This window comes from Lytechinus variegatus, chromosome 11 (genome assembly GCF_018143015.1).
Source record: "Lytechinus variegatus isolate NC3 chromosome 11, Lvar_3.0, whole genome shotgun sequence".
In the NCBI taxonomy this organism is placed as follows: domain Eukaryota; kingdom Metazoa; phylum Echinodermata; class Echinoidea; order Temnopleuroida; family Toxopneustidae; genus Lytechinus; species Lytechinus variegatus.
In genome coordinates this window covers 26,366,295-26,379,909 of record NC_054750.1, presented here as the reverse complement: position 1 = coordinate 26,379,909, position 13,615 = coordinate 26,366,295, and positions in this window count along the sequence as shown.

The following is a 13,615-nucleotide window of genomic DNA, read 5'->3' as shown; positions in this document are numbered from 1 at the left end:
CACATCATGGATGGAATGCAAATGAGGAGACTGATGATGTCATCCCCTCACTATTTTGTATTCTATTATTTGAAATATGAAATATTCTACTTTTCTCCTCATTGTCAATTGAAACAACAATTAATTCCTCCCCGAACATGTGGAATTAGCATTGTTTAATACAACGTGGTTCAGTCAAGTTGGTCCTTATTGTCAAATCTGTAAAAAAATGGAATATTGTATAATCAAACAATAATCAAAAGAAACAGTGAGTGAGGGACATCATCAACTGTCTCATTTGCATGTCACTGACTTGTGCAAATCATTGCTTTGTGAAAAATAAGCAAAACTTTGAAATGTCATAACTTTCTTATTTTATGTAATTTTCAGTTTTATGCTAGTTTGATATTTCTCAACTTATTCCAATCAACATTTTTTCTGGGATGGACTTGACCTTTAAGAATACAAGAAAGAGGGAGAGAGAAAGTGGGAAGAAGAAAATATACAGTAAAGAGATTGATTGGCTGCATTCAAGGGAAGGGTAAAGCAAAATGTAAAGAGAGAGAGGAGATGGCAGAGAAAGGTGGAAAAGGGGGGGGGGGAGAATGATGGTAAGTTGAATGCCCAGTGCAAATATCACAGGTGATAAAGGGTGAGAAAGAGGGGGAAAATGAGAAAGGTGCGGAAGAGAAAAGGACAAATTACATAAAAGGAGAAAACTAAGGAATGTAGAAGAATATGTTACTGTCAGTTTATAAAATGATAATTGACCCATCTGGATGCTAGAAGACCACTCAGAACAAAAAAAGGGCTGGTTTGAGGGGTTTTTCAGGGGCAAGTTTGAAAAATCCTTATTTTGGTCAATTTTGGCCAGTTTGGACAGGTGGGACCAGTGGGACGAGAGGCCAAATTTTTATGTATGAATGCTGATGGGTAGTATTAAGGTAAAGGCTCAAGTATTACTTGAAGCTTTACATTATTTATTGTTGGTCAAATAACATATACATGTATAGACTGAATTTTAGTTCCTTATCATGTCGTATTAGTTTAGTTTGAATTTATCGTCCCCAATAAATCTCGGAGAACTAAAATTTGTATCATTTTGACTTAAAAGAAAATTTACCAACATATTACATTATGCACCCCTTCTATTTTGCTTTGTTTATAGTACCTATATTTCAGCTGTATAAGATGTGTTCAATTCAGTACATATGCTGCAAAATTTTCTTGAAACAAATGCCATTATTATTATTATCATCATTGTTATTATTATCATCATTATTATTATTATCATTATTATCTTCCTGTATATCCCAGCCATGGCGTAATTTCCTTCAGCAAGAAATTTATCCACATTGTGCTGCACTCGACCCAGGTGAGGTGAATGGGTACCCGGCAGGATTAATTCCTTGAATGCACGAGCGCTGAAAGGCAGCTCGACCTAAAGCCGGGGTAATAATAATAATAACAACGCGCCTTGGAATAGAATGTTTCTAGATAGATGGCGCTATACAAATGCCTATTATTATTATATACCATCCCTTGTAGTCAAAATTGGTTATGTAAAGGTTTCATACTCTGAAATATACATGATCATCAAACATCTTTAGCAAAATATGATAATAATTGCTGTAACCCACACCAAAAGATTAGGCCTACGCTAACGTCAAACAGAGATTTATTTTGAATGAGATGAGTTAATAGCATTCAAGTGTGTTTGTAAGTTTATATGGTCTTTTGAATAATACCACAGAAATCCAATTATTGTTCCCCTTGATCTTTACCAATACATCCATGCTATGAAAGCCACAGCTGCATTATTACCTCCTAGCCAAACATTCCTTCTACAGGAGATTTTCTTCCTTTTGCTCTTTAATTAATCCATATTTTACAGAATTATTCAGAATAATTATGTGGATTATGCCCCCCTTCTAGTGACCACAATTCAACAATTGAAGGGAGCTTATTGCCACTGACATAATATTTTTATGAAGCCTCTAAACTCCATGTTAACAGGGAGACAAAGGCGTAAGCTTGGCCTACTTCATACATATAATGGTAGCTTTCACACTGAACCAAAGATTTGTATGGGACATTTACACTGAAAGAAATTACCTGGTATTTGAAACAAAACAATTTTTTTTTGGTGAACGCCTGTATAAAGATTTTTATGAGCTAAATTACGTCATTTATTTTGTTTTTTTAATTCATTGTTGATCAAAAAGTACTTCACATTGTGTGAATGTTGTAGTAGAGACTTCAACTAGAGTTAGAAGTACATGTATGCAAGAGAGTTTTTTTTTTGCATGTGATTCCAAATTGAATACATGGGAAACTTGTGAAGTATTTACTCAGTGGGTGTTATGTCAAGGTGTCAAGGAAGTGTAGAGTCCAAGCACTAAATCATCAGATGGTGTTATATCAAGGTGTCATTGGAGTGTAAACTCTAAACACTAACCCCATGGTGTTATTTCTGTCAATGACATTAAAACCCAAGCACCGATCCTCAGTTGGTGCTATATCTTAAGGTGTTAATGAGGTGTGAACTCAAAGCACTAACCCTCAGTTAGTGTTATGTCAAGGTGTTGAAGTATAATCTCTGAGCACTAACTCTCGGTTGGTGTTTTGACAATGTGTCGATGAGGTGTTAACTCTATGCACTAACCGTCAGTTGATGTTAATATATCATGGACACATGGTGTCAATGAAGTGTGAACTCCGAGCGCTAACATGAGCACAGTACACTGGTGTGAAAGCTTCCACCACCTGTCTGTGGTCCTACCATTCACCTATTGTTAGTATCAGTGGAAGGCACGCGCCTCTCGCTATTGTATACAGCACCCCTCTAGCTAATACTACCACCCCCTAGTCTTTTACATCCAGCCCAAGTCATCACCATTAAAATATTTCAATACATTTGTTAATCGCAAAGCTTGCTACTGTTTGGGGTGTGAGAGTTTAGTTTCAGCTTATTTTAGCTTTCCTGTGTATGAAAGTATGCTAGCTCTTTCAATTTCAGCTTTTTCAACACTTTTTTCCAGCTCTCTTTATTTGTGATAATTAATACCTTGGTCACATTTGCTCTACAGCAGCCATACGGCGAGACGAAAACAGCCGTTTTATTACTTTTAATTTATGCAGTTGGTACAAAAATGTTGAAACGGCTGTTTTCGACTCGCCGTACGGCGTCGTACGGCGTACAGCAAATGTGACCATGGTATTAGCTTACTTCTGTGCAGGATTTGAACATTGTAGAGGATGAATTCATTGTATTCTTCAATTGCTTCTAATTTTTCATCCACCATATCTCTCTTGCTTTTCACTTTTATGTTAATAACTTGTTTGACGCATCTATGTCACCCCCCCCCCCCTCCCTTTCTATCTCTTCCAAGCCAATTTTTCAACACACTCTCCCCCTGCCAGAGAGATCTGGTTCGTGTGGGTAATAAACTTTGCTACAAATTACTCTTCCCAATGATAAGACACTTATCTCTTTATAGTAACCCTGTTTGTCATCCATTCATATAGCAATCAGCTCCTCCCATAAACCTGACGAGGATGAAGAGCATGAGAAGATCTTTCAAAACACAAGCTCTGAAAAGCTTTATAAACAAAACACAAGCTCTTAAAAGGCTTCCATTTTGTCCAAGAATAAACCTAACTTTTAAAGAATGGTTATTTTATGAAATATGATAATTTTGTCCATGCCTTTAGAAGGAGCAACACTGTCTGAGTCTTAAGATTCTTTTCAGGTTTGTTGGCCTTTTTGGGGGGATTTACTTTGTTGCAACTTAGTTTCCATTCATATATCAATCAACTCCTCCCATGAACCTGACTGAACGGAAGAGCATTAGAAGTTCTTTCAAAACACAAGCTTTGAAAGGCTTTCTTTAAAAATACAGGCTCTTAAAAAGCTTTCATTTTGTCCAAGAATTTACCTAACCTCCAAGAATGGTTATTTTATGAAATATGATAACTTTATGCATGCCTTTAGAAGAAGCAACCCTGTCTGAGTCTTAAGATTCTTTTCAAGGTGTGTTGGCCTTTTTTGGGGGGGGGATTTACTTTGTTGCACCTTAGTTTCCATTCATATATCAATCAACTCCTTCCATGAACCTGACTAAACTGAAGAGCGTTTGAATTGATTTAAAAACACAAGCTTTCAAAATGATTTCATCATTATCCAAGAATACATACAAACTTCTTAGAATAGTTATTTTATGAAATATGATAATTTTATGCATACCTATCGAAGGAGCAGCAACCCAGTCTGAGTCTTCAGATACTTTCAGGTGTATTGCTTTGAGAGGGGAGGGGGCATTTATTCTGTTCCAACTTGTCTTCCATTCATATAGCAATCAACTTCTCCCATAAACCTGACTGAATGGAAGAGCGTTTGAATCAAATTAAACACACAAGCTCTCAAAGGCTTTCTTTAAAAACACAAACTCTCAAAAAGGATTTTATCATTGTCCAAGAATACACACAACTTCATAGAATGGTTATTTTATGAAAAGAGATTATTTTATGGATGCTTTTTGAGGAGCAAGACTGTGTCCTATAGATTCTTGTCAAGTGTTATGGCTATGGGGGCATTTGTGTTGTTGCAAATTTTCTTCCATTCATATAGCAATGGACTACTCCCATTTACCTATATACTGAAGAGTACTAGAATTTCTTTAAAAACACAAACTCAAAAGGCTTTCATTTTTGTACAAAAATGCACACAACTTCCAAAAGTGGTTATTTTGTGAAATGAGATAAATTTAAACTTTATAAACTTTATAATAAATGTCTTTTAATGGAGCAAGGCTGTCAGTGTTATATGATTCTTTTCAGGTGTTTTGGCATTGAGGGGGCATTTATTTTGTTACAACTGTTGCAGACAATATTTGTCAAAAAAATTTGAATTTGATTAAGGAAGTAGATGTATCAGATATATTTTAAATGACCTCTTTTTTAGGTTACTTTCCTCAATCTTAGCAGATCAGAGATCTGGTAAGTTTCATAACATGAACAACCATCTAGCAGTATAATTATCATGAAGTTATAGTGAGACATCAACGATCAGAGAATGATTTTGAGCTTCAAGCCAACTTCTCCCAAGTTTGATAAATCAAGTTGAAAAAAATCATCCATTTTATAGGACAAGTAGTTTAACGTCAGTATGAACCTATTTTTTATTGCAACTGTTAAAAGTGAAAGTAGTCACAAGGAATGGCTAGGAGAGGGCTGTTTAATTATTATAATGGATTCCTTCTCGTTCCAGCTAATTCTGGCTGCATGGATGAGGATTATCAGAAGAAGATGAGGAGGATGGTAACCCATGGCAACCAAAGGGGGGTTTAGATCCATCCCTCATACCGGCATCATATATTCTGTGGATCATGCATCACGGATACCAATGAGAAAAAATATGAATAGATTAGTAGTTTATGGAATACTGGAGGAATATTCAATGTGATGCCGGTATAAGAAGGCATCCCGGGAGGATACTGTCTGGTTGTCTTTAAGGAGGAAGAAGATGAAAGATGAGAAATGTTGATGGTTATGGTTTTTAGGGCCGAACGTGTCATCCTTAATGTAATGAATGATACTATGGACATGCCGTTGCATGCCTTTGTCTGTTGCGGGGTTTGTTCACCTGTAGGCCCTAGAGTAAAAAAAGGGTGTAAGTCCGCTCTAAGTTCCTTCTGTCTCTTAGTAGATGGGTGATGGACCACAATAATGTTTCAGTTTAAAATATGTCACCTTTTTTGATAATGCAACTCGTGTTGATATTTGGAGTTGAGTGGCTGTTGTTGGGTTTTTTTGGGGGGGAGGGGGGCTGAAAGTAAAGACTTTCTGACCAATGAATGGAATTTCTTGTTGTTGTTGTTGTTGTTGTTCTCACCCTGTTTCCTCTTTCTCTCTCCCCCACACTATCTCTTACCCTCCCTTTCTTTCTTAATCTCTCACCCTTTCTCTCTTACTCTCTTATTCTCTGTTATTCTCTCTCCATTTCTTGCTTACACTCTCTCTCTCTCTCTCTTCCTGCCATATGTGTAAGCCTATCAGCTTCTTTCCTTCGCCTTTCCCATATTCCATCATTTTCTTTTGCTTGTTTCCTTACCAATAATAAATCTTTCTTTTGCAGTGGCTAACTTCTTTACCCATCCTTCTGCCTCCATCTACCCTCCAGTCTACATGCACAGCTGTCTGTCCTGCATGGCTCACAAAAGATCTGAATAATTCCTGCACTTTTTGGCAGGCATCTTTCCTCTCCTACTCTCCCTCTCTCCCTCTCTCTTCCTTTCTCTCTTTTTATCCTCCTCCCTCCCTCTCTTTATCTCTTCTACCCCCTCCCCCTTGCTTTCTTTTTCTGTCACCCCTATCTATCTATCTTCTATCTATCTATCTTTCTTTCTTTGTTTGTTTCTTTCCATCCATCCATCTGTCTGACTCTCACCTTCCCTTCCAATCTCCCTCTCTCTCCTCCTCTCCCTCCATCTCACTCACTCTTTCTTCCTTCCTCTCATCAAATCCCTGTAGCTAACCCAAACCAAGTTCAGAAATAGAAGGAGGGACCTCGTATTACAGGGAGATGAACTCTCTGCAGCTTTGCCCTCAAGTTGTAATTTAGTATCCATTGGCCGAGCATTCTACGCTAATTTCCATCCACCCGTACCACCATGATCCCAGAATTGGAACTGTGTTGGCAGTATTGACAAGTTCATGACCTTTATTGTTTACAACTGGATTCGGGGTGGGGTGCGCAGATTGCTGGAATGGAGGAGAAGTAGGGGGTTGGGGGTGACAAATGGAAAGTTGAGGGCTTTAAAGCATTGGGGTTTGGCAGAGCGAGAAGCAAAAGCTAAGGGATGTTAGAAAATAGAGAGTGTGACAATAAAAAGAGAGAGGGGGAGAAAGGTGGAATAAAGAAGAGAGCGGTAGAGAAAGGAAATGATGAAGAGAGAGGGAAGAGAAAAACAGAGAAGAGTGATTACAAAAGAATGAAATAGTGCGAGATCGTTGACCCTACTAAGAATGATTACCAGTTTGAGGAAGGGAGGGGGGTGGATTCTCGTAGCAAGAAATTGGCACACACCCACATGTGATACACATGATAAGAAGAGGGGAGGGGAGGATTTTATTAGTTTTAAGACAGAAAAGAATGAATTTCATTACCACACACATAATACACAAATAATAAGAAAGAGAGGGGGGGGGAGGTTATTAGTTTCAAGACAGAAATGGATGAATTTCATCACAAGAAAATGGTGATCAAGATAAGAAAAAATATATTACAAAGGGGTTTATATTATTATGAGAGAATGTGCCTTCTGGTCTTTAGATGTAAATCTCTGCTGTGACCATTTAATCTGTATCTGACCATCGGCCATTTGTGAAAGAGTCTTCCGTCGCCCTACTTCTAACCGTGAACTTTCATCACTATACTCTGCATCACTACACTATTATACAGGGGTTTCTGTTCATAAATCCATGTGTACCATATAGACCTATATTTTTACTCACTCTCCCCCCCCCTCTCTGTTTCTCATTTTCTCTCTCTCTCTCTCTCTCTGTTGATTTTCAACTCTCTATTTATTTATTCATCTATTTATTTATTTTTGGGGGGTTATTTTTTCCCGAGCCATCTTCAGTAGATAGGAACTGAGTAAGTTTGGTGATTTTTTTTATATGTTCCAGGTCCCACCCATTCCTTACCAATCTAATTCAAATTCAAATAGTTTATCGAGTCCCAGAGTCTTATCTACCCATTTGACTACCCCTCCCCCCAGCACCAACACCCATGTCTATCCCCTGATCCTCATGAGTTATACAGGTTTATGATAATATTAATAATAATAATAACAATGATAATAATAATAATAATGATAATAATAATAATGATGATAATAATGATAATAATAATTATAATGATAATAATAATGATAATAATAATAATAATAATAATGATAATAATAATGATATTAATAATTATAATGATAATAATAATAATAATAATAATGATAATAATAATAATATGATAATGATAATAATGATAATGATAATAATAATAAATGATAATGATAATAATGATAATAATAATAATAATGATAATAATGATAATAATAATGATAATAATAATAATGATAATGATAATAATAATTATAATAATGATAATAATAATGATAATGATAATGATGATAATAATTATAATGATACATGAGATTTGTATAGCGCACTTTCAATAATAATAATAATTATAATAATAATAATAACAATGATAATAATGATAATAATAATTATAATGATACATGAGATTTATATAGCGCACTTTCCATATTAATTGGATGCTCAAGGCACTTCGGAGCAGAACAACAAAAACTATTTACATATAATACATGTCTGAACAATGAGTCAATGTCTATCAAAAAGCACTCTTATACAGCTATGTTTTCAGGTTGCCCTTGAAGGTGGTCACTGAAGTCTGGGTTTTCAAGCTCAGTGGGAGCTCATACTCAATTCATCTATTTTTCTGTTTCTCCTTTTTTTCTCCTATCATCTCCTTTACACTCTCTTCCTTAAATCTCTCCCTCTCTCTCCTCTCTCCCTCTCTCTCCACCCTCCATACCCCCCCCCCCCCCCTCTTACCACCTTATATATTCCTCTATATGTTTTCTCTGTGTCTATTTGTTAGTCAGGACATCCAATCATGTTTCAAGTGTTTCAAGAATGTGCTGAGAGGGGGTAATATAATGGAACAATCCCTTACTTGAGACACCCTCATCATTGGTATTCAAACCAACCATTTTCTATTTACCACCACCATACATAGCATCTCGGTATTCTATTGATGCAGTCCCAGATTCACTGCTCGTCAGAGTTTGCCATTAACATTTTACAAGTTAGTCATTATGCGTCATTTGTACCTGAACTTTTACATTTCTGCCTAAGAAGTTATCGTACGTTCAATGTAAATTCCATGGATTTGATATAAATTCAGAAATTCCATGAATTTGGCATGAATTCAGAGTGCCTGTGAATGATTTCCAGCAGTGGACAAAGAATTTATTTCAAATACTAAGATTTTTTTTAAATCTTAAAGCAGATACGACCCAATAGCGCCATCTCTAGTCCTCCCAATACTTACACCTGGCCAGTTTCCTGACCCATAATGCTAGTATAGTTTAGTAATATAGACCCACTTGGATGATAACATGCTAATTACCTTCTCAATACGCTTATACCACAATAATTATGTTACCCCGGGGGGCCACTTCCATTCACGAGTGGATACCATGCGCGACCATGGGGTCTCGAAAAGCACCCTGAACACGAAATTTCCATATTCTGAAAATGCACCCCTTAACAAGTATCGGGTATGTTACCAAGTAACAAAACAATTACTTTTCCTCTCAAAACTCTCTGTACAAATACAATTATAGGTCAATTTCTGCTCTGTAGTATTAGTAGATATCTGAAAATGTATATTTTAAGACTACGTATTTATAGCACACAGTCAATGAGAGACCACACACAGCTCACTCACATAAAGGATTTAAATCACAATCTTCAAACTTTAGATTAAATTCTACAAAAGCTGAATTTGACTGGTTTTCATTAACTGCTGCTCTGGATTTTTATTTTATCCTTAGAATTTAGAGTGTTTGGGTACAAAGCGTCTCTGTCATATGCCAACGTCATTTTAATCTGACTATAGGTGGTTTCAAACTGCCTCGATCATAAGTTACATTTTTTTTTAGGCTAAAAAATACCCATTAATTACTCCTGCATTCACACCGCCCCGAAACATATCCTTCGGGATTAGTTATTGAAGTTACATGCATGCGCAGCCTGGTCTGATAAACAGGCAAGGCATGAGATTCAAAACCACTAACTCAGCAGCCACCCACGTCGCCCACGCCCAACTACACGCTGGGCTAATAGTTCCCGTATATTGCTTTCACATTGCCAAAATACCTGCGACCTTGAAAAAAATCCCCGCGAAAGTTCTCGTAATTTTGCTAAGTACCTACTATTTAGTGGGTATTTTCTTTCAGGGATATTATGTGTAATTTGCTTTCACATTGCCAATATTACCTGGTATTTTCTGATCGGGTAAATTTCCCGATCAGAAAATACCTGGAACTGACAAACTTTGAGGCAGTCTGAAACCACCTATTGTGAAATTTTATATCATGGATGTTTTGTTGTGTTTATTCTGAGTGAAAAGGATCAATAAAACAAGAATTACAAAAATAGATGTTCTGTTTAGTATTCAGTCATTGTCATCCCCATCAGTATTTGCAACATTTTGTAACAGGGGTGTTATTGATTAGGAGTCTTCATTATTTACATATTTTGTGTTTTTCTGGTGCAACCATAAGAGCTGACATCAATTTTTAAAAATCTACAAATTTTATAAACAAAGTTACATGGTTTGTCAAATCTTTTTCCTCCAAATTTAGCAAATATCTCAAAATTCATATCATAGGTCAGTGTCTTGACCTCATTATTCAAACTTTGAAGGTAAAATTCAGTAGTTGCAGCAAACAATTACTTCATTAGAAAGTCTTTTAAATCAACGTTGATTGTCAAAATATTATCATACGAGATCTGGTACATCAATGCAAACTTACATTTGTAAAATCACGAAATCTTAGCTCAAAATTGATAATTCTGATGATTACTAACCCAGAAAATCATATGTGGGAAAGTGTATTAATATTGGTTCGAAAAATACCCAACATTTGATGGAATACCATGTTTATTTTCTAATTTCTCAGCAATTTCGCATTTTCCTCCAGAGCTATTTGACAGATATTTTTTTATTCATACATACAAACACTTTGGTGGAAATTTCATGCGATTCTTTTTTTAATTCATTTTGAGATTGTTGTCACATCTGGTATATATTATAAGTATTTATTTATTATCAATAAATGGAAATTCTTTGTGTTTACATGCCGTGCAAAATGATAAAGACAATCAATTTAACATGAACAATGCAATATACATTTGGAACATGTAAATAAACGTATAACTTTCATAATGATTCATAACAGAGTGCTTAAATAACATGAAAGGCATGATATGAGTTCATTGAAATTTCTTGAACTTTGGGAATTATTAAAGGGGAAGTTCACCCTGACAAACAGTTTATTGTAAAAATAGCAGAAAAAATAATAAAAAATATTGCCGAAGGTTTGAGAAAAATTCATCAAGTAATTAAAAAGTTATTAGAATTTCAATTATTTGATTTGTGACGTCATATGCGAGCAGCAATCCTACATAGCGAATGGTAAAAAATCAATGAAATGTCATTTTCTCAGAAAATTGAAAATGGTTTTCACTGTAACTTTTGTATATCAATAGACAAATCATTTCACACCCGATCATGAATAGAAAACAAAATTAAGTCATCAGGAACCATACAAAAATTGAAATTCATGCATTTTATATTACATAACACATGGGGCAGCTGCTCGTTTATGACGTCACAAATCCAAAACTCTGAACTCTAATAACTTTTTTACTCTTTAACGGATTTTCCTCAAACCTTCACCAATATTTTTTACTATTTTTTCTGCTATTTTACAACAAATTTTTCTTCAGGTTGAACTTCCCCTTTGAGAAGAATTTCCAGGGTCCTGTTACCCCTAAACTTGTTAAATTAGAGAAGAAAATTGCAATAACACTTTTAGCGACTGGAATCATCTGATTTGATTGGCTGACAGTGGACTTTTTATAGAAATTGTGTATTTATTAACAAGTCTTTATGAATTGCAACCCAGATTGAAATGTAAATATCTGGGCCCTGTTGTACAAAGAGTTACAATTGATCCAATCAATCGTAACTATGGAAAACCAGCAAAGTCAACGTATGAAATGCAGGTTTGTTCCAAAAAAATTCTAGATATGAATCCATATCCATAATTTAAGGACATTTTGCAAATTTCCTGTAGAAAAAATTATGACACTGATGGATTTCCATAGAGTTACAATTGATTGATCAATGATCAATCGTAACTCTTTGTACAATGGGGCCCTGGACTCATTATCGCTACATATTGACAACATGTATCTCTCATACCCTTTATTAAGGACATTTGAGTGTATTTGAATATCTTCTCATGTTCTTCATTCAGGCTTTATAGATATATCAATTGGAAAGATATGTATTAATACTCCAAAGTAATATTGATTATTAAACTGGAGATGCTGAGAATCTAATTTAGACAAAAAAAGGGATTAATGACGGGGAGTGGTTTTTCGATTATTAACAACAAGTCTTGAGGATGAAGTAAATCTTCTTCGTGTTTTGAAGTTGTTTAAATATTTGACAGGTGCACTCTAGACATGGGGCATTCCATTCAGCTTGTCATTGTGAGTTATAATTAATCTATTCTGTGATCACTTATCGGAACAAAAGGAAACATTCCTCATATCAGGCGGATGAAAGACTGAAATGTTGTAATGTTTTACAAATATGCACATTTCTTTGCAATGTAATCAAATTAAATCCTTAATGCCCACTCTATAGCTCACTTCTTTAATCTTTTCTTTATGCGTTTCAGTTAATTCAGTGGAAATATATTTACGAATTATTCTAGTCTAGTGGGATATTCAATAAATGGAGTAACTTTATTTTATCTGATCCTTGTGATTTAAGTTGTCAGTTGCATTTCCGCAAATCGGTTCTTTATTGAGAAAGGAATAGTAAAACAATCTGTCTCGGAGGATTACTTTTGTGAGAATATTTCATGCATTATCAGCCACTCATTGGATATCTGGATGTGATGAAAAGCTGATAATATATTACACTCTTCCATTTAGTCCATGATATAGATTTTTTTTTACGGTTTTAGTTTTAGAAGTTACAATAATTCAGTACCATTTTTACAAATTTTCTTAGTCTGTTTTTATTTTTTTTACATTAATTTATCTCTATGTTCCCTGAACTGTCATTATTAGAGAAGAATTCAATTTATCTAAATCAGCAAGTTGGTTGATAAGTATTTATTTTTAGATTTAATAACAAAAAAGTTCTTGATTGAATCCGGAAAAAAATCATAATAGCGAATACCACTCATCTGTTACAAGTTCATACTTAATTCAAATCATGTTTTACTTTAAAAGATCAGGAAATTAAATATTTCATATTTTTCTATTTAGCGAAATAGAATCTCATTTGCAATCAGCCAGTTGTGCATTAATATTGTTTTGTTAAATTATGAAGCAAAATTTTTAAGCAAAGCTTTGGTGTCATGCTTGTTCAATTTTCCTATTTATACATATTAGTTGTTTTTGTGGAGGACTTGGCTTTGAAATATGAATAGAAAAGAAACTTGCCACTTAACACCAATGCAAACTGCACAGCGCTTGATTTATGCTAGAGCAAGGCAGGTGTTTCTCGTCAAACCTTAGGTATGGTCATGTCATCTCCGGAGCTCCATTCCTAACTGATTGGCCAGAGGGAGGTGGGCTTTATGTTGCATGATGGTCATTAAGATGATACTGACCCTTAATGACCAATTAATGGATCCATTCATGAAATAATAAATAGATATATCAGGAAAACCATTCTCTTAGGGAAGTGGAAGAACAGGATGAGGGGGGTAACAGAATAATTATGTGAGGTTAAAGTAAA